The 26,464-nt window shown below is 40.8% G+C and overlaps 1 protein-coding gene across 3 annotated transcripts in view; it reads left to right on the top strand.

Annotated features, from left to right (window-relative positions):
* Positions 1-12,955: 12,955 nt before the first annotated feature.
* Wwc3 (WWC family member 3) overlaps positions 12,956-26,464 on the top strand; it is a 109,033-nt gene continuing 95,524 nt past the window's right edge. For 2 of the 3 annotated variants that reach the window (XM_038317241.1, XM_038317240.1), the window contains exon 1: positions 12,956-13,168. The gene's annotated coding sequence lies outside the window, so the exon portion shown is untranslated. The remainder of the gene's footprint in view (positions 13,169-26,464) is intronic. The other variant, XM_038317239.1, reaches the window with a different exon arrangement.

Genomic DNA, 26,464 nt, shown 5'->3' with positions numbered 1-26,464 from the left:
ATGGTAAATAGTTTCTAAGATTTATTTATTCATTTTATCTATATGAGCACTCTGTCTTCGTGTATATCAAAAGACAGAAATAAGATTCCTTTGCAGATGGCTGTGAGCCACAATGTTTGTGCTGGGAACTGAACTCAGGACCTCTGCAAGCACAGCCAGGGCTCTTAACCATTGAGCCCTGTCTCCAGCCCTACACTGTGAATCTTCTCTTAAAATGTTTAAATACAGTATAAAACTTCATTTTCATTTAAATCACTAGTTTCATTCATTCATTCATATTGTTTTTAGATATAGATTATCTTACTCTGTATCTCAGGCCAGCCTGGCAGTCACTGTCCAGTCCAAACTGGCTTCAAATTCACAATGATCCTCCTTATCAGCTACCAAAGACTGGAAATACACGTATGAGTCACCATGTCTGGCTTTAAAATCACTAAGATCACTCAGTTATTTATGTCATTGTAATTTCCAAAGCTCAAACATTCTTTTGAATTTTATGAATATATTTAACATCTCATACATTTAGCTCTCTGTATCCACATGTATTCAACTAACTATATTTAAAAACTGCATCTGGGATGAATATGTACTGACTTTGTTTATTTGTAACTATGTTCTAAACAATTTAGTCGAACAACTCCTTATATAACATTGCACTAGATATTATACACCATCTAGAGATTTTTTAAAGTATATGGAATGCTTTTTGTAGATTAACACATCCTTTTATTGAATGGACTTGAGTATCCTCAGAGTTTGCTACCACTGAGGATCCCAGAACTGATATCCTATGGATTCAGGGGAAAATTGTATACACAAATGTCTTCCATATCCCAAGTATGTGTCCTACAGTTTTGATTCTTTTAATAGACCCTGTATATTTCTGAAGTCTTCCTGGAGCTGAATGGTACACTTTTTGTACATGGCAGTTTTTCTCCTAGTAACTGAGACTGCATACACATTCAAGATTTATGCCTGACTCCAACTATATTCTTGTCAATGCCCCTAATGGGATACTTAACCCATTAATAAATGCAATGTCCATGATTCTATAACATATGAGAGGTCATCTCAAGGCCGCTGACCTTAAGTTTTAAATTATAGACATTATTGATTCTCCCAAGCACATGTGGGCATTTGTAGGGCCCCCAGCATTGATCACCTGATTGGATTCTGCATTCTTTTGGTTCTCAAGATACGTATTTTTCCCTCTAGCTGTAAAGACCTTTGCACTTAAAGGAATCCTATGATAGATAAGTGTCCTTTCTATCTGCCCCTAAAGACCTGTGGAATCCATGGAATCTTTCTAAAGCTTTGATCAGATTTGAGTTGGGGGAGCAGGATTGCTTCATAGGCTATGGTGTTTGTTTTCTTCCCTGGAGGAACAGTATGTCTGGTGTCTCTGGCTTTGTGATGTTAACAGAAGCATGTATTATTCTGGATTTTTAAAGTAATATTTAGTTTTAGCTATCTCACATGTTTTTTTCTCTGAGCTGTGGTAACAGATTTTGAGGTAATTTTGACCAAATATGATGTAAATGATTAACAAGTTCATACTTTATTCACCCAGAAAATATATCTTGATTTTCTGCTCCTTTTACTTGCATAATGGAGATTAACACCTACCCTTACTTTCTATTGCTACTTATCCAGGCCTTCCCAACACTGGTGCTGTTGATATTTGGAGGTAGCTAAGGTTTTGCTTTCTCAAGTTGCTATAAGGGTTAGCAGCTTCCAATTTGTGGCTCCTATCTGCCAGTTTTCTACTAATGTTGCTTGCCAGTTCCAAGTTTCCTGAAATTGTCCAGTGTCTCTGATAGGCAAATCCACTGCCTTAGTCTAGTTGAGGATAGGAAATATAAACAGAAATCTAAATTTGATAGATATTACCATGGAAAATTTTATGGGTGGTGAGTGAAAGGCAACAGACAGATATTAGTGTCTTTTTTGCTGTTATAATGATAGATGATAGACACAGAACCTTACAAAACACCCATGGATTTTTCACAGTTCAAGCAGCTGGAAGTCTAAGATCAAATGCAAAGGTCATGGTTGTGGATCTGGTAAGGGCTCTTTCCCAGGCTGCAAACTTCCAACTTCTGATTGTATCCTTACATGATAGAGAGGAAACCAACTAGTTCCCTGGTCTCTTATAATAAGGGCAACTCTAATCCTATTTTTGGGGAACTTTATTTCCATGATTTAGTTACTCTAAAAGCACTCACTTCTTAGTAACATCACATTGGACTTAAATAATTCAGTGAGTTAATTTGGGGGGATATAAACATTACATCTGTGACACTGTTTAAGCAAAAGTGTCTTCAAGAAAATAGTATTCAAGTTCTGATCTAGTTCAGGATTGGAAAATGTTTGCCATAAACGATCGTCAACTATTTACTATTTTCAACTTTAGGGTCTATAATTTCTCGGTTGTAACTTCTAAACTCTGCCACTCTATCCTGGAATCAAACTCAATCTGCAAAAGAATGGACATGGCCACATTCCATTAAAACTTTATTTCTAAAACAATAAATTTGGTCTGTGGACCATCTTGATATATTCTAAAGGTTTAATGGAAGTCATCCAGACAAAAAGAAATGGGATACCTTGTTTTTACTATCTTATAGACTCCAAAGCAATTTTTTTATTTCTTATTGTACAATCAGTTAAAATAGACCTATCATACATTCCCCTTTCTCTGGATTCAGGATCTCATTTGGGTTTTACTTTTTGGCAATACCAAAAAATATATGGCTACGTTCTTCCATAAAAAATGTATCATGTGTTGTTTTATTTCTTTTTGTAATACTAGCAACATTGTTGTCCAAAGTTGGGGGTCTAGTCAATGTGTGGAAGTTGTAGTCTTTTATTCTAATTCTGTCACTCCTTCAGGATTTCTGGAATGCTTCCATAGAAAAACACTTTCCTCTCCTACAGGTCGGATAGCCAGAGTTCCAGAGTAAATCTGAACTTTGAGCAGCATGTGACAAGAGCATATGGCTTGCCTCTGCTCTCCACAGACTGTTGACGGATACAGTTTATGGAATGCTTTTGTGGAGTCATGCATGCCATAGCTGGGGGTTCTGGCTTTGGAATGAGTTCTAGATATAATCATGGTGGGTTTCTGTTTCTTAGGATTTCCTGGCAATCTCTACTAAAGTAACAACAGGGACCTGGGGACAAATTTCTAGGTACATTCCTTTCCTAGGGCTATCGTAACAAAGTCACACACTGGGCAATTTCAAATAGCAGGAATTTCTTTTCCCATAGCTCTAGAGGCTAGAATTGCTATCAAGGTTTGAGAAGGGTGGCTGTACTCTAAAGACACTTGAAAGAATATGTTTCAGATCTCTCTCTTAGCTTCTGCGTGCTTACCAAAAAATTTTGGTGTCCTTTTTTCCCGTGGCTGCATTGTTCTAATTTCTACTTCCATTTCCAATTAATTCCTGGGTGTCTACCTCTCTCTCCTTCCTATGAAGTTACCAGTCACATTGGGGTGAGGAGGACTGGCCCAACCTATGGTATTATGCCCTGAACTTAATTGATTATATCTCAAGGATCTGATTTCCAAATAAAGCCACACCCTCAGGAACCAGTGAATGGGACCTAAACACATCTTTTTCTCCAGCATATATTAATTATATATAATTGGCTTTAATTATATTAATGAAATTCTCATGCATGTATATAATATATTTTTATCACATTTACACTACTCCCCCATTACCCAGTCTTTTCTCTCTCCCATACCCACAGTCAATACATCTTTTCTTAAGAAAAGGGATGCAGTTCTAACTCTAGGGAACCCAGGGAATCAAGCCCATGGGAGTGCTTTCTACCACTGGGGAGGATAGTGGGTTGGTAAAGGATGTTTGAGGAGAAAGGGATTTTACTTGCTGCAATTGGGCTGGTTTCTTCAATGAATTTCCTCCACTATTACTGAAAATTGTTATCTCTTTGTAATTTTGAAAGGACACAGAAATCAAATCTCATGGGTTGTTACCTGTATGGTCATCCAGAATCCTGTGTTTTGAAATAGTACTCATATGATTGTTTTTTTGAAATGGGATATTGCTATGTAGCCTGGACAAGACCTGAATTCATGGTCCTCCTATCTTCCTGAATGCTGGGGATACAGGTGTGCAGGACTTTACTTGACCAGTGCTTATTATAATGTTCTACTATTTCTATCATGAATTTTTTTTCAGATTTTCTGAACAAAGGGTTAAATGTGTTTTCATTTTACATTGCAAACTGCAAACCACAAATTATATAGCAGATCCCGGGTTGGGAGGGATATCAGGCCAGGGAGATACACTTGGGGAAAAGCTAAAATCAAGCTTTGCTTATAGTCTGTTTGGCTGGCAGCTGACTTTTTATCCATTTCTACTTCCTGCCTGGGAAGCCAGGCTGAATTTCACAGCGACATAACGTAAAGCTGAGTCACAAACAGATCCAAGCTCTTAAACCTGCTCATCAAGCTGAGCAAGTGTGAAAGTGGCTTGTGATTACACTTCGCTTAATGACTGCTGTAGGGCCTGGCACCTCTTAAATGGTAAACAAACCCTTATTGATTACGGGGTGAAGTGAGGAAAACACTACCCAGATGGCTCTTTGAGTCAATATTGTAGTATAAATGTTATCAAGAATGGCATGCATTCGTAAGTCTCTCAACCTTTGCAGACTGAGATCATTGATCATCACGGTGGCTGCTTCTGTGAGCACTGTGAAGTGTGTAGCAGTGTCCCTGGACTTCACTACATGCCAATAGTACCTCTATCATGGCTGTGACCAGTAAACCTGTCTTCAGACATCACCTTAGGGGACCCAGTTCCCCTTCTCCTTTGTGTCTTGCTGCCATATTATTACCATCTTGAAGGCCTGTTGCTTCAGAATCCCACAGATTCATTGATTTTTTTATTCATATTATAAAAGAAACAAATTTGTAACGCTACTGTTATAAATTGAAAAAGCAAAATGTTTGCTTCTTTCTGTGTGGAGAAATTCCCCTTCTTGTTTCTGCAGGCAGAAACCTTGGAGCTGTGCTGCTTGTCTCAGAATGCAGAGGTCTGCACTTTTTCCAGATACTCAGGGGACACGTTCAGTAATCCTAAACAGAAAGGAATCCTTCTAGGAGGAAGCTTCTTGTACACGGCTGGCTCAGGGCAGCTTCATCTTTCTAAAATTATGGTTTGCCTGAAATAAATTTTAAATCAGCCTGCTAGCATTTTGTTAGCCAGAACCCAGGGGCTGAAAAGGAAAAGAAATAAAAATACGGTATTGGAAGGGGAGAGCTGAAGAGGAATGAAGTTGGCTCATTTTCTCCCCACTACTACATCGCTGATGCTCAGGTTGGTTGTACAGCTCTCAATTCTCTTGCCTCAGTTTCCTATATGCTGGCCTTAAAGGTGTGTGGCATCACATTGAGCCAAAAGTTTTCTTAAATTTTGGAGAAAAATTGGTCTAAGTGTTTGGTTTTTTTACTAATCTGTATTTTAGTAACCCAGCTACACACCTCCACTGTCTGATGAAATCTCACTTAAGAAGAGTGCTCCCCCACCACCAAATCTAAACCAGGACTTCTCAGACAACAAGTTAGAAGTTTGTGAAGCATGTCTGTCTTTATGGAGAGCCACAGAATAAGCAAAAAGGAACAACTTCATCCCGTCTACTTTCCAATTCCTGAGCCTGGGGAGAGGGTTCCTCAGGAATCTATGCTTTTCCTCTTCCTTCTCACCCCAGAAATTAAGATAAGAATGAACAAGAGTAACTTCTAATATACTTCTCAGAGTAGGCTGGAGGGTTTGCATCATTTAAATATATGAGAAGCACTCATAATTAATTATTTAAATCTAGCACTTAAAGAATGTTAAACAGTAAACCATTTCTTCAGCAGTATCAATCCAGTACTATTTCCCTTGTTCTGCTAGCACTATGTGTAGAATTACCTGACTTCTAACTTCCTAGAACACTGCCTTGTTAATAAAAGGTAGGAAACACTTCTCTAGCGGTATTCTATTTCTTTTTCTTATTTTAGACATGATGATTGCAGCCTTCATGGATGTCCCTTTTCTAGCATCACCTCAAGTATTGCATATGCATTGATCCAATTTTGTACCTTTTCTTTAAAAATAAAGTGTATTTTTGGAGAAAAGTATTAAGAAAGAAGGCAGAATCTAACCGAGTAAAAGAAACATTTCCCATTTCTGTCCATGTTTGATTTACTCTGTAACAACCATTTTCAAGATAACATTTTCTGCAAGTTATAAACCACTGAATTTCAGCAACTTCAGAAAGGGAACTTCGCAGAGGGCTTTTGGGTAGGAGAACAAAAGTATTTGCATGTCCTTTACCCAGAGCCAGAATGGATTTTTCTGGGCTGTTTTTTTTTCATGTGAAATCTTGGTGGGAGGATGGATCTCTACAATGCTCATACTTTTGTTGCTGGCATGACTGTTGGTTTTAATGTGGAAGAAATAAAGAATGCATAATTGTGCATTCAGTTAAGACTAAAGACTCCTTTACACGGCAGTATTGTGTATGTTTGTGTGCGTGTGGTTTTTAGTTCAGCATGGAAAGTCCCACTTGACTTCAAGAAAGGCAGGCCTTATTTTCTCTACACCTCCCTAATTTTGTAGCAAAGCTGCAAAATGAAGAGAGTTTCTGTACCCCTCTAACAGCGCTTTTCCTTTCTAATTCCATTCATAAGATTTTGGGGACAATCAGCAGATGTCTAGCACAAATGTTGTGAAACAAAAGGACTAATCAAGCAATAGGGGAATCTTCGTCATTCCCATGCTAGCTTCTTCCTCTATGACTAAGCTCCTTTTAGAAAGACAAGTACAACAGTTCAGCTTCACTTATTTAAGGCAGTGTTCTATAGATGGTAGTAAATGGGTTTGTGAATGAAACTTTATCAGGAAGAGTTTCCAATTAGTCTTCCTCAGCATGCCACATCACCCTCCTTTCTCTATTAATGCATAGATGAAAATGAAGAAATATAGATACTGTTATGAGGACAATGACATATGTGCATATTAACTAAATATTTAGACAAGTGAAAACATTCTGAGACTATCCTGTATCAGGCTCATTTGAAGCAGTGGTCAAGATGGATTCTCATGTGAGTGACAGATCAAAGGCAGATTTATACAGTCATGGTAAGCAAAATAGGGTGAAGGAGTCATGGCAATCCTGTGCTTTTACAGAAGTCTAGCCTAAGCCCCTGGGCATCTTGTGAGTGTGTATGGTATTGGAGTTGGTTCCACCAAGGCAGGATGGATTGTCTGCTATCTTCCATAATCAGTTCCCAAGGGAGGAGGCATAAAACCTCTCAAATTGCTTCTAAAACTCAGTTTCTTAAATATATGTGGGGTCATGAAAAAAACTGGCAGGTGTAAAAGGTTTCTGAATGTGTTGAACAGATATCATCTTGATGTGGTGGGTTCATGCCTCTATAGTCCTAGCATGTGAGCGGATTAAGTAAGAGGAACAAGAGTTGAAAACCAACCCCATCTACATAGTAAGATCCTGGCCAGCTTGGACTATATGACTCCCTGCCTCAAAACAACAAAATCAAATACATAATAAATCTGAAGTGGTTTTTTTCTTTTCTTTTCTTTTCTTTTCTTTTCTTTTCTTTTCTTTTCTTCTTAACAGCAATTGTCCTGGTTACATCATGTGACTTCATAGCAGCCTTGGTTCTCAACATACAGCATGTACTCTTTGTATTATACATTCTGTCATACCATGTAACACCAACAGACACTGTCAGAAACACTTTTATTGCATGCTATGACTTGCAATGTTTTTACCGCACACACATTTTTTCATGCTTTTATAAAAACATCATGGTTTAGTAATGGAAAACAAAATCTTAATATTTTCTCACCATTATTCTTCAACATGAAAGCATACAGTTGGTATCTCCTTGGTTTTATTGTTCTGCAATGTTTTGGTTTCAAAAACTGCTATTAGTGTTGATGAACTGATACCATGAGGGAACTGAAGAAGGAGACATAAAGAGGGAGATAGTAAAACAAAGGTGTTTTAAATAGGGAAAGGGAAAAATGGAAGAGGAATTTAACTGGAAGATGGGAGGAAGGTAATACAGAGAGAGATGGAGAAAGGCAAAATAAAGAACACTAAGGATGTTTGAAAAGCCATAAGGAAACATTATTTTATATGATTATTTAAAGCACATATACCATATGTATTACTGTATATGTATAGTGTGATATTATACCACATGGGGTGATAATGCTCTCCTTAGGAGCCATTGGTCATCTAATAAGTACCCCAGTGTGCCAGGCAAGGGAAATTTACATGAAGTTGTTGGTCAAAAGGGTCCAAGAGTCTCCCCAGAACAAAATAGACTGTGCCCATTGCCCTTGGTTGCCTCCCAGAACTTGAAGGTAAAGCCCTATTACTGAAGATAAGGCGCACTTCAAGCACAGGACTTGGAAGGATCAAGCTGGATCTGACCTGAAAGTCTCCATGAGGAGTAGCTCTCACTGGAAGCTTCCGTGGAAGCTGCCAAGGGAGAAAATAGTCCATAGTCCTACCTAGGTGTAGATGCAAGCCTTTGAACCACAACAAGAATAAGCCTGAAGAAGATAACCTCAACAGCGAAATAGTGACACTTAAGTCTTGGGAGTAACCAACTAGCTGTCTAATTAGACTTAAGGCTCTCTCAATACCAGGAATGCATGCCTGATAATATGAACCTAACCAATTGCCCATGACTGGAGAGATCATATACCGTATCGGAGAAACTATGACTACATTTTCCTAAATCAATATAGCTTCTAACTGTATTCTAAACAATGTTCTTTATACTCACACACAAGCGTGCTTTCACTCATCATCAAAGAAGCTTCTTTTGCAGCAGAGACCACTACAGAGATCCACACTGGTCAAATGCAGATCATAAGTGAGCATGGGGTGCCCAACCCCATTTGGTAAATTTTCAAGACAACCTCTGCCCCTAAAGCTCAGAGAACACTATGGGAGAGGAGGCAGAAATATTGTAAAAAGTCAGAGGATCAGGACATTTGATGTGAGATAATGTCTTCTAGATATGACAGGTATGCTGCACCTGTGAAATCTCAATGATATGGTTGCCTAAACAAGGCCTGCACAATGACAGCAGTTGACATACCAACAGGGTTAGGGGAAATTTCACCAGGATGAAGAGCTACAGGCTTCTAAGAGACAGATCAGTTTTTTTCCAGAGACAAGATCCATGAGAGATTATCGAATCTCAAGCAGTTAATCCTAATAACTTTTCATATAAGCAACACTAAATGGACTAAGGTGTGTGTGTGTGTGTGTGTGTGTGTGTGTGTGTGTGTAACAATAATAATTAAGATGGAAGAGGTCAGGAATCTGAGACTGAGTGGAGAGGAAGGGAGGAGTTAGAGGGGAAAGAATGTGAAAATGATATAAATACAATATACTCATTTATAAAGTTCTAAAAAAATTGTTGCTTTTTTTTTCAAGACAAGGTTTCTCTGTGTAGCCCCAGCTGTACAGGAATTTGATCTGTAGACCAAGTTGGACTCAAAATCAGAGATCCTTCTGCCTCTGCCTCCAGAGTGCTGGGATTAAAGGCATGCCCTCCCCCAACTCAACATTTTTTAAATATAAAAAAAAAATCACTGATTAAATTTTGGCTTGGGATTAGGAGAGATGTTTCAACAATTTCTAAAATGACTATAATAGACTTCTAACACTTTGCAATCTTCTAACATTCACAATTATAAAATCAAAGAAATGACCAACTCTAAAAACATTCACAGTGCTCTATAACCTACAGAATCAAATATTTAGCCAAGGATTAACTGTTTTGTAAAGTAAACAAAGCAACCCACCTTCATCTTTCATAAATTTTTAAAATTGTATGTCTGTCAAAGTTTTGGCTTATTAGCAGTAAATGTTTGATTTGTTTGCCTATTTTAGATATTTACACTCTGGGTTCTATGAAAATTTCTCATGTGAAGAGGGATCAGAAATAGCAAAGGCTTAAGGAGCTCTGCTCAGGAGGAGCCTGCCTCCATACGGTGTTCTGAAGTGCGCCTTGTGCTTTGTAGCATGTGCTAAACAATCAGAAAGTATTTGATGACAGCAGTTTATGGGCCAAATGGCAAGAACTCAAGCTCAGTAATCCAAAGGACCATGCCTCACTTTCCCCATCTAATATCTCTCCCCTTCCAGTCCCACAAAAGCTCCCCTGAGGCTTCAGGTTGAGGCTTAAACCTAGTCTTTGTTAGTAGACAAATCACCATTGTATTATAATTTTCTATTTCTTCATTTCAACCCCAAGTGTGTGAGGCTGGAACACAGACCCTACCTAGGCTGTACAGTGCATCATCTCCCTCGTCCTACCACCAACGCCCAGTGCAGCATCTGCCCATGTGTGTGGTCAGTAGGGCAGCCAGAGAGTCTCTCACGATGGGGAAAGCAAATCAGTACTGGCCTTTTTGAATTCCTGAGTGGATGCAGCCTAATCCCTCACATTACTCTTTATCTGTTCCTTTCTTCCTTCACCTGACCGTCTCTGCCCTTTCTACTTTTTTCAAGGATGATTTCACTCCCATATTCATTTGGATTCAGATTTGTTGGACTCTGAAATGACAACGTGCCTGGGAGGATGGGAATAAAGCTTGTCAGAACAGACGAGTATGTTGGATGATAAACTGCCTGCAGAATGGGTAGGAAGAGAGAGGAAAAGAAAGCAGCAGTAGCAACCAGAAGTAAAAATGTCAGGGTTGGGACACTCAACATAAAGGACATTCTGTAACACATAAGACAACACAAAGATGTCTCCATGTATCTGCAGAGATTACCTCGCCACAACTTAAATCCTTGGATTTCAAGTCTCTTACATAAAATTGAGTAATATTTGTTTACGAGCTACATGTTCCTCACTTCTAGGTTACAACGTCAAATGCTATGTAGATAGTTGTTTTGTTTCATTTTTTAGGGATAATTGCAGGAAAAGAATTCTGTATACTCTCAGTACAAATGTAACCACAGTGAGACTGACTACACTGTGCACGAAAGTGACAAAGGGAAATAAACAATCTTTTCTCTGCTTGCTTGGTCGAATCCACGAGTTGGGGCTAGTGGGTGTGGTGGGAAGCCTGCATTCGCTTTTATGGCCCTTCTCCCCTTTCCTTGGACACCCAATAAGCATTCAGGGACCACTTAAATGATGCAACTAGTGAAATTTCCAGCAGCTTTTTCTGGTAGAGATGCATAAATACTTGGGGAGCAAAGAAATTTTATGGTTTTAGGGGCAGACGGGAAAGACAGATCTTTCTTGTACACCTTTCTTGTCAGTCTTTGTATCTTCACAATCTTTTTAGACACATTCTTCCTTTTATAAAATAGTACCATTTGACAAGAAAATCAGAAGGTAATAAAAAAAAAAAACAACAGCACCCAAGGAATGAAAACTACTGTGAACTTTTGTGAATTGGTGGACAAGGGGGAGCACGTTTTCCTCAAGCGACATCAACTGTGCAATGGATTTCAACAGATGGTTAAGACTTAGTAATAAACGCTTTTACAGTACTGTGCCTAAAAAACGGGACATGTTCTATGCTCTATGGGACTAGTGCATTATGGCTCTGGATCTATAGCTGGGGAATTTCGAGAAAGACCCAGGTTTCACTTTGGAGGTCTCCGTTTCTCCGCTGTGAAATATAAGTAGAAATGAAATACCAGTTAGGTTTCGAAGTGACCTGACTTCCTAGCCAGCACTAGCTTTCTAAGGTTTCCCCTCAAACTGTAGGATCACAGAGTTGGGTAAAGGGCAAAAAGAGGGTTCTGGAATCCAGTATATAAACCCTAGGTAGATCTGCTGAATGTCTCCTTGCTGAGCCATGAGCTTGCCACCACCCTAGATGTCCTCTTACAGTTGTGTCCTCTGCTTCAACCTAGGAGGCTGTGGGTGTTCCTCCGCCGGCTCCTGCGGCTTTGCCTACATTGTGTCTGTGTCTAGAGTTTGAGTAGTCAACAGACCAAAGGCTCAGCCTCCACCCCCAGGTGCGCAGAGGGGAGGACCCCAGGCGTCTAGGGTCTGAGGGCGGGTGAAGTGCGGTGACTGCCCTCTCCAGGAGTCAGTCCTGTGCAGGCTGCGATCGGTGCAGCACGGTCCTCCAGGCCCTCCTGTCTCTCAGAGGTGGCCCGGGGGCGGATTGACGTGGCGGCGCCCGTCCAGGCCCGGGTGCGGATTCCCGAGGCCGGGGGAGGTGGTGTGAAGAGGGAGGAGAAGAAGGAGGAGCGCGTGGTACCGAAGAGGGCAGGCAGAGGAGGAGCCGCCCGAGGGGACGCAGGGCGGGCAGAGTTGCTGAGAGGAGAGGTGGAGCTCGAGAGGGAAATGGAGGAGGAGCTGCGAGGGAAAGGGGGAGAAGGGAGAGGCGGAGCAAGGGGCGGGGGAGGGGGAAGCCTAGGCCCGGGGCAGAGGAGGAGCCTGGGAGGGAGAGTGAAAGAAGAGCATCAAGTAGGGGCGGGGCTAGCCTGGACGGGAGGGCGGGGTGTTCCCACGCCCCGCCCTCCCGACCGGGCTCTGTGGAGCGAAGATGGCCGGACCGGCCTGTGGAGTGGAGGAGCCGCTGCTATCGGTGGCCGCGGCCCCGGTTTTGGGACTGTGACTTCGCGCGTGGCAGCCACCTGGGCCATCGCAGAGGAGAGGACAGCGCAGCTAGCGGCTCACGAAGCCTGTCGGGTGCCGGTGCGCGGGCGCCCAGTGGAGGATGCGCCGGGTGCGGCGGGCGGCTCCCCGCAGCCGCCCCCGCGCCCCGGTCGCCCGGCCTTAGTGCTGGCGGAGGAGGCGGCGCGCGCGGGGCGGCCGGGCGGCGGCGGGGCCCGAGCCGTCATGCCTTGGTTGAGCGGCGGCCGGCGGCGACGGCGGGGACAGTCGCGGGAGGCCCAGCGAGAGCCACCGCCTCCTGCTCAGCCCCAACGGGAGCCGCCACCGCCAGCGCCCCCCCGTCGCGGTCCCCGCACCCTCGGTGCCCTCGGTACCGCCGCAGCCGCGGGCCCGTGAGAGCTCCGAGTTGCCGCTGCCCGCAGGCTGGGAGGAGGCGCGCGACTACGACGGCCGCGTCTTCTATATCGACCATAACACGCGCCAGACGTCATGGATTGATCCCCGCGACCGGTAAGTGGGCCAACGGGGGCTGTGGAAGTGGGCGAGGGTGACACTTCAGAGGATGTGCTGGCGATACGTGGAATAGACAGGAATGCTCTGGATGCTGTTCCTGGGCCCCCAGATCAGGATAGGTGCTTAGATGGGGATCGTCGGAGTGCCTCCATTCCCAAGACTGGAGCTTGTCTGTACCCCTTAGTCCTGGCTATGGTTGTAACAATTCCAACCCTTGGGCCCAGAGTCAGGATGGAGTACGGGAGGCCCCTGGTGTTGAGATGGGATTTGAGCTTCTCCAGCCACACATCCCTTCTCTCAGTACTCTGGCCCAGGATAGAGGTGACCACTCTGGAGTCTCCAGAACGCGAAGTTCATATCGCCTCCTGGCCCCTTGTCGAGGGGTGGACACTGAATCGATTGCCTCACATTACCCGCTGTCCAGGGCCTGGGAGCTGGGCCCCTGGAATTTCCTCTCTGGAGTCTGACGGATGGCCCTCTTTTCCTTTTTCTGCGGTGTGGCCTCGCCCATCCATACCCTGGGCCTTGGGCGGCCCACCACCCCGGCTTTGGCGGAACAGGGATACCCAGCTCTTGGCAGATGCGAGATGCGCTGTCACCTTGGAACACACAAACGTGTGCGCCAGTTTTGAGAATGAGGGAATGAGTTCCCTGCCTGGAGGGCTCAGTCTGGTTTTCATCCAAAGCCTGGTGCCAGACGGGCATTAAAAAAATGTATTCCCAACCCTTCTGGAGTCAGGAGAAGCTGTTCCTAAACTTTTTGGTGCTGTACTGCCTTTAAAATCAAGTGAGTTAAAATTCTGTTTGAAATAGCCTTGTGTATTGTGGCCAGAATGGGATATGATTAGTCCCATATGCTTTTGGAATAAGTGAAAAACAAGAGTTGAATTTAAATTTCCTTTTTGTTCAAGATATGCACAGGGCACAAAGTTGTCCTGTTCATGTAAATAATCTGATCAAGTAAAAAGTAAAAAACAGATTCTTCTAAAAGCACTGCCAGATTTCACTTAATTAATGTCATGTAATAAAGTTTCTCCTCGTTCCATTGGGTCAGCTACTTTTGGAGAGATGTAGTGAGTGCACGCGCGCGCGCGCGTGCGTGCGTGCTTGCGTGTGTGTGTGTGTGTGTGTGTGTGTGTGTGTTGTGTGTGTGTGTGTGTGTGTGTGTGTAAATGGGAATTCTGTTGAAACCAAGTATTTCCACTGGTTATCTGATATCTTGTCCTCTCTGGAGCAAGTTCTCTCCACCCTGGCCTGAATGCCAAAAAGGAAATACTGTAGGCTTCCTAGTGATTTCAAGACTTGAAAAGGCTGCTTCCTCCCACCTACACAGGAAAGGCAGCCTGCATGGCACTGTCTTTGAAAATAAACTTTTGAGGAGGGAAACTGCTAGCTTTTTTTGAAGATTTCTATGGGGTTAGATGGGGCAAAACAAATCTAAACAATTGTGGTTCCGGAACATTCCCTCTAACCTTTGCAGACCTCTGGACACAGAAATTTACATAAATCGAATCTTAGTTTTGTGGGTTCAAAAATGCTTATTTTGAAAATCAGATGACATATAATTTTAACCAAATGTGAGAGCCACATCTGTTTGATCAAACCTTGGATGATTCTGAAATTGGTGGAACTGCTTGAAATGTGATGTTCTTTTGAGTCGTATTCTTATTAAAGTCCTAAATCACTAGAAAATGAGCCAATTAAATCAGTATTTAAAGCAGGGCCTGGTAGCACAAGTCTTTAATCTCTTGGGAGGCTGAGGCAGGAAAATCAAGAGTTCCAGGCAAGTCTGGGCTGCATAGCAAGGTTTGGCCTTGAAAAGGGGTGTTTTGCTTAGCAAAGTCTAAGCCCTACTTTATGGGGATAATATAACAATTGTGGCTATTTTGCAAAAGAGATTTATAACAAAAACATAAGTGTGATCATTTTATTTTAATGGTATAGTCAGCAACATAAGTCCTACAGGAATCGTCTTCTAGGTTCTTTGTCTCTGTAGATTTCTCTTTCCACAAATCTGCTTTGCTCCTGAATAACATTTTTTGCCCCTTTCAGATATTACTTAGGTTACAGGTTTTTAAAAGTCCCCTTTCTAAGTGCTAAGTGTTGATTGAATGAACAAAAGTGGATATTTTGCATTTTTTGTAAAGTAAAAACATGTGTGTACTTTTCTGAGACATTGTTTTTATAGTGAGTGAAAATTCAGCTGGGGACAGCTTGAACTTCAGCTCCCATAATACCTTGCATGAAATATGTATGGAATGTTCAGCAAGCCACAAACATTTCAGTGGAGCCTGCTGAAGGGTGTGCTAGTCATTCTTCCTCTTTGAAAACACAAGGTTGCCAATTTTTATAGGTGACTAGGAATTCTTTAAGGTTGTAATTAACTTTTATTATATGAACAAGACTGCATATCAGAACACCATGTTTTCTCCATGTACACATCTGACAGGTTATGAATCTTGTTTCATTCAGAGGTCTAGAAAATGGTGTTTAAGAAGCTTTCACCATATAGCTTCCAAACAGAAATGACAGGAGAAGCAAGGGAAGAGCAAGTTTTTTAAAGAAAATAAAATTATAGAGGAATAAATAAATGTGGTAGGTGAAAACTGTTGTTGACTTTCAACATTATTTCATATGTAACAAAATTCTTAATAGCATCAAGTATACTGTTCTAAGCAGAATAACTGGGGGCCAGAGAATGTAAACAAAATCTCTTCTAGAATGTTAAAGTAATTCCATTCAATGTTAAGTTTAATAACATTAGATATTTTCAGTTCAGCATATTGGTAAATTATTAGACCTCTAATTTTTTTAAAGCAATAGAGAGCATGCAATTTAAGGAAACATCTTTACAGATGTGGCTACACGTGTCCATAAAAAAAGTGTCTCTATTTTATAAACAGAATTTTTTTAGTTCTGTTGTGAACCAACCTTGTATTTGAATTCATTTTTTCATAGATTCGTACTGTTTATATGATTTCCATAGTCAGCTTAATGTGAAATTATTTTGCTCTTTCTATGGCTTGAAGATCACCAAATAAGCCATGTGTGATTTACATATATTCTGTATATACTACATATACATTACGCTAACCAGTTTTTTTCTTCCTTCCTTTTATTTTTATTTATTTATTTTTTGAGACAAAGTTTCTCAGTGTAACATCCCTAGCTGTCCTGGAACTCACTCTGTACTGTAGACCAGGCTGATCTCCAACTCACAGAGATTTGTCTGCCTCACCTCTACCTCCCCAGTGCTGGGATCAAAGGGATACGCCACCACCACCTGGCTACTAGAAAGTTCTTTCTTTCTTTTTTGTTTTTTTTTTCTTTTTGTTAGTTTTTGGAGATAAGGTTTCTCTGTGTAACAACCCTAGCTGTCCTGGGACTAGCTCTTATAGACCAGGCTGGCCTAGAACTCATAGAGATTTACCTACCTCTGCCTCCCAAGAGCTGGGATTAAAGGCGTGAGCCACCACCACCCGGCTCAGAAAATTATTTCTTATGGAAAATAATTATAAATCTTATACTTAGAAAATATAGTATAAGGGTTATTTTTTGTTTTTTTTTTTTAAAAACAACTTAGTGCCTTTAACAGTTGTGTATGTGTACTTCCTGCATAATTCTCTTGAATTACACTGTTTAAGGATCCAGTTGTTGAAACTGGCCATTCTGTTTCTTGTAGCCTAGTGGTAGTTTTACATTACTGGAAATGAAGAACAGTGGGCAAAATCACATTTGAGAACTACAACAAGACAGCTTAGTGGTTAAAGGTGCCTAATGCCAAGCCTGATGACCTCAGCTACATCCCTAGGACTCATAAAGAACTGACTCCCCAAAGTTGTTCTCTGACCTCCACATGCACACTTTGGCACATTCCCCTATTCAAATTAAAAATAAAACACTGTGAAGTCATATTTGCGATCAGAGCTAAGTGTAAATAATGGTTGACTACTACAATTATGTCATGGTATGAGAGTTGAGGGCCATTTGTTCACTAGATGGGGTTTGACCTGGTGCCACATGTAAGAATTTTGTGATTTATTAAAAGTCCCTTGAGCAGACTTCTTCTTCTTCTTCTTCTTCTTCTTCTTCTTCTTCTTCTTCTTCTTCTTCTTCTTCTTCTTCTTCTTCTTCTTCTTCTTCTTCTTCTTCTTCTTCTTCTTTTTGCACAGGAAAAGGACACACAAAATTTATTATATACTCAAGACATGGGAGTATTTGACTCCAAGCTTTTGCCTTAAGGAGAAAACAATCTTGGTTCTGGTATTTGCTAAGTTGGAGCCTTCTATAACAGAGCCAGATAACATTGCTACCTTCTTGGAACCACTATTCAGTATTAATTAATAGGAGCTTGACTATATTTACCTCACAGAGTCTATTTCTGGGTTATGTGAACTGTCTAAGTTGAGCTTTCCGATAAACAACTTAATGATTTTTCCATTTTTCATTCTTTAAGATTATAGATAGTGTTTGTATGAACATGGGGGAGTTTCTGTCTTTAAAAGCCATCAGGGGTCAGCCCCTGGAAAGAATCTTCCTTTTGTATCCATTGTAGATGTCAACTACCACTTTTCAATCTAATATCTTTCTTTTTCTTCTCTTCTCTTTTTTTTATCCAAGAAAAGTAAATGGAAAAGTCATTGATTTCCAAAAATAGCTCTCGGATGTTTAGAAGTCTCCAAGTTTCCTTCTCTTTCCTTTCACTCTGATTTGGGAAGTGGAAATAATGTGTATCACAGTCTCTGTTAAGTTCACTTCAGGAAACTGTGGGTCAAGTGACATGACAGGGTCACCTGGTAAGCCTGAGATAGGCCTTTTGGCTTCTGGCCCAGGGCCTTCTGCTGATGTTGTCTGCCTTTGCAAAAAAAAAAAAATCTGATGGAATATAAATAAAGTTAAATTCTGTAGAAATCAATTGTCTCATCTAAATCTAATAAAACAAGGAAATATTTATGAAGATTATTAACTTCTCTCATATTGGGACTGTACGTGGAGGCAGGACAAGGGTTTTTTGGGGGGTGAGGAGGGAGAAAGTAACAAACATATAAAGCAAACAAAAGTTATAAACGTCATGGGACATGCCATGATTAATTCAATTCCTTAGGTTTTAAATAACTTCCAAGAAACGAAGGGAGAGTTCTCTCTCTTTTTTAACTTACACTACTATTTATCTTATATATTTTCTTGAGAATTTCATAGATGTATATAATGTGTTTTGACCAGCTCTTCTGGTTCCTTTCCTTCTAATTCCTCCCACTTTTCTCTTACAATTTTATCTGTTCTCTCTCTTTTTAAACTCACTGAATCTACTTAGTGCTGCCTGTATTTACATAGGTATAGGATCATCATCTCCTGTGTTAGTCTTTCAGGAATTTTTATCCCTGGAGAAAACATATTTTCTCTAGAGCCACCAGTTTCCATCATGGGTGGGACTTCATGAGGCCCTTTCTTATCCATGCCAAGATTTTAGCTAGCCTGATCTTGTGCAGGCCTTCCACAGGCAGTCACAGCTGCTGTTAGTTCAGGTGTACAATGGCCCTGTGGCACTGTCATATCTAGCAGTCTGTACCTTAACCAGTTGTGTGTGAAAGGAAGACCACTTGTTTGTCCAAGCTGCCCAGAACCAAAATAACCACACAGAAATTGTATTCATTAAAACACTGCTTGGACCATTAGCTCTAACTTCTTATTGGCTAATTGTTACATCTTAATTTAACCTATTTCTATTAATGTGTTTATTGCCACATGGTAGTGGCTTACCGGGTAAAATTCTCAGCATCTGTCTCCAGTGGATCCATGGCGCCTTTCTGACTCTGCCCTTCTTTCTCCCAGCATTCCATGTTTCATGACTGGAGGGAGAAAAGTATTTAACAGTCTCACCCTGCTAGAAGAGCTCTCTTGAACACGGACTGGTTTTTATCCTTGTTCATCAATGTCTTGGAGGAAGATATTAAAATGCTTATAGAACTGAGCAAGATAAAGAGGAGGCCCATGAAAAGTTTCTTAGAGATGAGGAAGTGCTGAGTGTGTTCCAAACAAATAAGAGAATGAATTGATATGACTGGCCCAGAAGTTGTATGTGAAGGGCTGGAGACTTGGGCCTGACCATTCCTAACTGAGATTGCCACAGTTTTGGGACCAGAAAAGCTAGGAACATCTTGTTCAAATTCCTCTCTTCACACTTGAGAGCCCAGCTAAGTGGTGTTTTCTGCCCATAGTTAGAAGGCCATGGGATCTCCTGACCCTTGACCTATTGCTTTTTCTAGAATGCAACTCATCCAGTCCACACCCATTTTAAGTATCCTATCTCTGTTCATTTATTTAACAGGGTATGTTGCTTAGCTTTTCTCTCTTCAGCATTTTCCCAAGGTTCGGGACTCTAGCAAGTAATATCAGAAAGGGCCCTGCCTTTGTGAGGCAAATGCTGTCCTTGCTTCACTCGTCTTTTTCAATAAGCCTCATCATGCAGTAAGTTTCTCTCCATTGGGATTCCATGCCTTTTTCCCCAACTGCTGGAGACAGAGCTCAGGGCCTTGTCAGTGCCAGACAAACACCCTGTCATTGAGTCAAACTCCAGTCCCTGGCTCTGTGGATATGGCAGACATATCATATATTTTTTATCATGTGCCAAGCATTTGCATGCATGCTTTCATCAGAAGCCAATCATGGCTACATAACGTATAGATGGATGCATGATGAAACTGAAGTCAATGAGAAGTTGACTCAGAGACCCCTTTCTTACAGCCAGTGAGGGACCGTGTATTTGACCCTCCCCCGAGTAGGCTAAATTTTATGCCCTTTGTGCTGTTCTGGACCCTCTGGTTATTTTATTTTGCATTCTTTGTTGTTTGATGTTTATTCCCCTCTGTGGTATCATGACCCTTTAAAGACAGATACATTAATGCCTCATTCCCCATTAATAAGTTACCCTCCATGACAAGATAGATTTTGAAGATACAATTAAAGTAAGGATTCTGTGATAGGGAGATAATCCTGCCTTATCTGGGTGGATCCAGTATCACAATGGGGGCTTACTGGGGGGAGCAGGAAGATGAGGATGAGACAGAGGTGAGGATATGACAGTGGAAGCAGAGGTTGAAATCATGTGGCCAGGAATCAAGGAATGCAGACAACCTTCAGAAACTGGAAAGGGCAAATAGAAGGATGCTTTCCTGAAACCTGCAGAAAGAGCTTCAGCCCTGTAGATACCTTGACTTTAGCAGAATAAGCTGAACCTGTGAGATAAAATAGACTTGAGTTGGCTGAAGCACCTTGGTTTTTAGCAGTTTCTCTCTGCATCAATAGACATAACTATCTTACTCCTATGCATTGTATCCTAGGGAGAATAAAAGCACCAGGTCAGCTTGCTGCCTTTAGTACCAGCCTCCTATTTGTTACATGCCAATGAAACAGATGCTATGCATTTTCCACTATTTCCTTGCAGTTTTTCTCTAGGATCCACCTTTCTTGTGGCTCGAGTGTGAAGTCTTTTGTTTTTGTTGTTGTAGTATTTCGAGACAGGGTTTCTTTGTAGCTTTGGAGCCTTCCTGGAACTTACTCTGTAGACCAGGCTAGCCTTGAACTTCCAGAGATCCGGCTGTCTCTGCCTCCCAAGTGCTGGGATTAAAGACAAGCACCACCACTGCCAGGCTGAGTGTGGAGCCTTATATCCTAAGTACTAAATCCTTTGCTGAGCTGATCAAGTAAGAATGGTGGGCAGGTTGGACATCTCACAGCAATAGAGACTATTGGAGGTTTTCTCAGGTGATGGTAGGCCTGCACTAGAGAGGAATAGTTTCATATTTCGATAAAGAACAAAAGTTACCCGTAAGCATCTCAGAAACCTTGAACCAGCATATGAAACTTTGAGAATATATATTAGTTTGTATATTGCTCCATTCTGAGGATAATCTCAACTGATAGGCATTTATAGTATATACATATATACAGTGGCACAAAGGAAAACAATGCATCCAGACTTCATTATTTGGAGCAACCTGGGGCTGTGATGGTTCCCTGTGTTGAATGTGAGTGTGTGTATGTGTGTACACCTGTGTGTGATATCTGCTGCCTAAGATGCTTCAAGCCATGGAATCCCCAGCTTCAGTGCACAGAAAAGTAGTGAGAGACTTGCTTCTGCCTTTGTTCAGGTCTGGAAGTGTAGAGCAAGCATATACATCTCAAAAGGTTTCTTTGTAGCTTTATGCTTATGGGTCTGTGGTATCCCCAGTGTTTTTTATCTAGAAAATGCTCTATGTCTTTAAATGGAAGGGATTCAGGGAATGAGTGGGAAGGAGATGAGAAGAATGTTAATGCGAAGAACAAGGAGTACAGCCAGGCTATCTGTACCACCCCCAGGTGGCTGGTTGTGCAGTGTTGGTGGGTGGACCGCTGAGACAGACAGGACATCCTGAGCAGCTCCTAAGTACAAGCCTCATTCCTACCAGGTGAGAGAACTCATACCTGAAGCATGACCATGTAAACTTGTGATATTTCTGCCTTTCAAAACTCTTTTTCGGAGCTGGGGAGATGGCTCAGTGGTTAAAAGAGCTTGCTCCTCTTCAGTGAACCTGAGTTCAGTGCCCAGCACTCACATCAGGCAGGGCACGCTGCCTGTAATTCCACTTCCAGGGATTCCAACAGTCTTTCTGGCCACCAGATGTAACATACATACATACATCCATATAAATAAAATTAAAAACTAAAATAAATAATAAATAAATAAATAAACTCTTTGTCTCAGTATGCGGAGTTGACTCAATTTGCCTTTTAATTAGTATATCTATTGCTTAGTTTTAAAACTTTGAAATAGGGGGCTGGAGAGATGGCTCAGAGGTTAAGAGCACTGCCTGCTCTTCCAAAGGTCCTGAGTTCAATTCCCAGCAACCACATGGTGGCTCACAACCATCTGTAATGGGGTCTGGTGCCCTCTTCTGGCCTGCAGAGAGAATGTTGTATACATAATAAATAAATATTTTAAAAAATAAAACTTTGAAATATAATTTACATAGTATAAGTTTATTCACTTTAAAGGGGTACAATTTAGCATCTTTAGTATGTTTATGAGGCTGTCACCCATCACCACTATCTAATTCTTGCCACCCCTTCTCATAGAAAGCACATGTTCATTAGCAGCTACTCCTTATCTCCCCCAAAGCCAGTCAACAACTAATCAGTTTTTCATGTGTATCATCTTATAGATGTCTTATGTGGTTGTCCCTGGATAATTCTTTGTAATGCTCCTGTGGAGCCTTTTCAAAATGAAAAGTGAGGAATAGGAAACTAAGGGTTGGAGGATATAAGAAAAAAATCAATTTTTAAAGATTATCTTTTTTTTACTCATCCATATTTTATTCTGATTTGTCTGCACAGTACCTGGCATATACATGTCCTCCATAAATGTTGAATGTAATCATGTATATGGGAACAAGTTTTACTGATTTGTAATGATCATTTTACATTTCCTTATTTCATTGAATTTTTCTCATAAATTCTAGCATACTCAAGAGGAATTCCTCCTTACAAAGATGTCAGTGCCTCTATTTTGTTAGAATGGCCTCTTCTTATCTTGACTCAGGGTGGAATCCATCTGCAGTTCTTGATAAAATTCTAGTTGCTTTTAGATGCTAGGTCTCAAATGGGGAGGCTCTTATCTTCCACAGGACATCTAACAGTATTTGGAGACATTTTGACTGCTACAACAGGAGGATGACATGTAGTAGGTAGAGACCAAGGAGGGTGGTGGCCTGCAATGCATAAGATGTCCTCATAACAAAAGTGATCCAGCACTAAATATTAATAGTGCCCGACAGTGAACTAAACCTGACATTTGGCATAAGAGTCTACAGTTGGTTGACACAGAATTCCAGTTGATCTTAGATATGAGGTATGGGGCAGGAATGGTTGAAGAGAAGTCTTCTCCCCCATAAGGTGACATGGAGCTAAATAATGCCCTGTGGGGATTAAGCAGCTGTACTGCTGCCATTGTGCTAGGAAGGAGCTGGTTGTGACTGGGGAAAATGAAAGACTATCCCTTGCTAATATCCCCTTGCTAAGGTGTGTGGATAGATGAATTACACCTCTGGGCTATCTATCCCCAGTACTTTTTCTCACATAAAATTATACATGTCTTCTTATCTTTTAAGTCAGTTAAACTTGAGTTTCTAGTTTTTTTTCTGTTACTTTTCTTATTGATTTTTATTGAGCTCTACATTTTTCTCTGCTCCCCTCCCTGCCTCTCCCCTCCCCCTTCCAATCCTCTCTGCAAGGTCCCCATGCTCCCAATTTACTCAGGAGATCTTTTCTTTTTCTACTTCCCATGTAGATTAGATCAATGTAAGTCTCTCTTAGTGTCCTCATTGTTGTCTAAGTTCTCTGGAATTGTGAATTGTGGGCTGGTTTTCTTTGCTTTGTGTTTAAAAAACACTTATGAGAGAGTAAATGTGATAATTGTCTTTATGGGTCTGGGTTACCTCACTCAAAATACATTTTCCTGCAAAATTCAAAACGTTTATTTTTTCTGCTGTGTAGTACTCCATTGAGTAAATGTACCACATTTTCCTTATCCATTCTTTGGTCGAGGAACATTTACGTTGTTTCCAGGTTCTGGCTATGACAAACAATGCTGCTGCTATGAACATAGCTGAACACACGTCCTTGTGGTATGATTGAGCATCCTTTGGATATGTACCCAAAAGTGGTATTACTGGACCTTGAGGAAGGTTATTTCCTAATTTTCTGAGAAATCGCCACACTGATAACCAAAGGGGCTGTACCACCTTGCATTCCCACCAGCAATGCAGAAAGAAGTATTTCCTTTTCCCCACAACCTCTCCAGCATAAGTTGTCATCAGTGTTTTTGATCTTGGCCATTCTTACAGGTGTAAGATGGAGTCTCAGAGTTGTTTTGATTTGCATTTCTCTGATGACTAAGGATGTTGAACATTTCCTTAAGTGTCTTTCAGCCATTTTAGATTCCTCTGTTGAGAGTTCTCTTTTTAGGTCTGTACTCCATTTTTTAAAAAATTGGATTATGTGTTATTTTGATGACCAGTTTTTTGAGTTCTTTGTATATATTGGAGATCAGACCTCTGTCTGATATGGGGGTTAGTGAAGATCTTTTCCTATTCTGTAGGTTGCCGTTTTGTCTTGTTGACCGTGTCCTTTGCTTTACAGAAGCTTGCAAGTTTCAGGAGGTCCCATTTATTAATTGTTTCTCTCAGTGTCTGTGCTACTGGGGTTATAGTTAGAAAGTGGTCTCCTGTGCCAATGCGTTCAAGTGTACTTCCCACTTTCTCTTCTATAGGTTCAGTGTGGCTGGCTTTATGTTGAGGTCTTTGATCCATTTGGACTTGAATTTGGTGCATGGTGATAGATATGGGTCTATTTTCATTCTTCTACATGTTGATATCCAGTTATGCCAGCACCATTTGTTAAATATGTTTTTTGTTCCACTTGATATTTTTTGCTTCTTTTTCAAAAATCAGATGTTTGAAGGTGTGTGGATTAATATCTGGGTCTTCTATTCTGTTCTCCTGTCTGTTCTTATGCCAATACCGGGCTGTTTTCAGTACTGCAGCTCTGTAGTAGAGTTTGAAGTCAGGGATTGTGATGCCTCCAAAAGTTCTTTTATTGTACAGGATTGTTTTGACTATCCTGTTTTTTTTGCTTTTCCATATGAAATTCAGTATTGTTTTTTGAGGTCTGTGAAGGATTTTGCTGGGCATTGCATTGAATCTGTAGATTGCTTTTGGTAAGACTGCCATTTTTACAATGTTAATTCTGCCTACCCAAGAGCATGGGACATATTCCCACTTCCTGGTGTCTTCTTCTATTTCTTTCTTGAGTTTCTGTTTTTTTTCCAGCCCACAAAGGTATATTCATTTATTTTTTCTACCCAATGTCACTTGTAGTTTTCTTCATGGCATTTCCTTTTTTAATTTTTATATTTTGATTTTCAAGACAAGTTTTCTTTGTGTAGTTCTGGCTGTCCTGGAACTAGCTCTGTATACCAGGCTGGTCTCTGCCTCCCGAGTGCTGGAATTAAAGGTGTGCTCCACTACCGCCGAGGGTCCTCAAGGCATTCCTACTGGGACTATAAACTGTCACTAAGCACATACACTGTCACTTATTTCCCTTATTTTTAACTGTTTTAGTTGCCTATGATATGTATAATAAAGTACTGTGACTGTAATCCTCTTGTGTACCCTTCTTTCCTTCCTTCCTTCCTTCCTTCCTTCCTTCCTTCCTTTTTTCCTTCCCTCCCTCCCTCCCTTCCTCCCTCCCTCCCTCCTTCTTTCCTTCCTCTTTTCTTTCTTTTTCTTTTTTGCTTCATGTTTGCCTTAGAAGGAAGATGATGTTTTTAAATGTAGGGTTAAAATAATGCCTTTCAGCTTATTTGTTTTAACACACTTCTATTTTGGAATATTTTAGAGGAGTTCTTGAAGAGCTGTAAAATTTGTTAACTTCTAATATTATCATAGTGGCTTTGATGAAACTGAGAAGTTAATCTTGATTCAGATTACTGATCGGCAAACTCTAGACATTTGGATTTCACCAGCATTTCTACCAATGTTTCTTTTCTATGCCAATGACTTTTTAGAACCAAACAGTCTTGCTTTGAGGCTTCGTGTATTTTTAGAATCATGGAACTTGGGAAATCAGATGTGATGGGGGCAACTCTGTGTTCTGATAAAGGTGTCAGCATCTGGAAGCCTGCATATACTTTTAGGAAGATAACAGACATCTGCAAGTCAAAATGTAGCTCCTAAAATAATGGAGATTTGGTTTGAAATAGTAAAATTTCCCTAGGAATCTCTGCTACCTACCCTGTTGCTGAATGAGTATATGCTCCTGTATTTAACCATCATAATCCTAGGTATATCACAAAAGATTCATTCCACAGCGAGTCACAGAAAACTCTACAGGCTTTCCCAATATAGCTTGAACTAGTAGTGTATAGTCCCAAGTACAGGATGGTTTTTACACGAAAAGGGAAATTATTGAGCAAACTTCAGAAACAAGATGCTTAGTGAAACAATGAGACAAAGACACCAGATTGTATGATCTGATTACTACTATGTCCAGAAACTATAAATTTGTAAAGGTGGAAAACGGATTAGTGTTGTCTGGGTCTAGAAGTGAGAAGAGATGGTATTGGCAAAAAGGCAAGAAATATCTTATTGAATAATGTCCTAAAATTGAAATATGTGTCATACAATTCACTAAATCTACTAAAATCCTGGAATTGTATACATGAAATAAGAAGAGTTTATTGTATGATGGGTATAGCTA

This window comes from Arvicola amphibius, chromosome X, assembly GCF_903992535.2.
Source record: "Arvicola amphibius chromosome X, mArvAmp1.2, whole genome shotgun sequence".
NCBI lineage: Eukaryota > Metazoa > Chordata > Mammalia > Rodentia > Cricetidae > Arvicola > Arvicola amphibius.
Note: the sequence above shows the minus strand (reverse complement) of the source record. Positions and strands in the feature narration are given on the sequence as shown.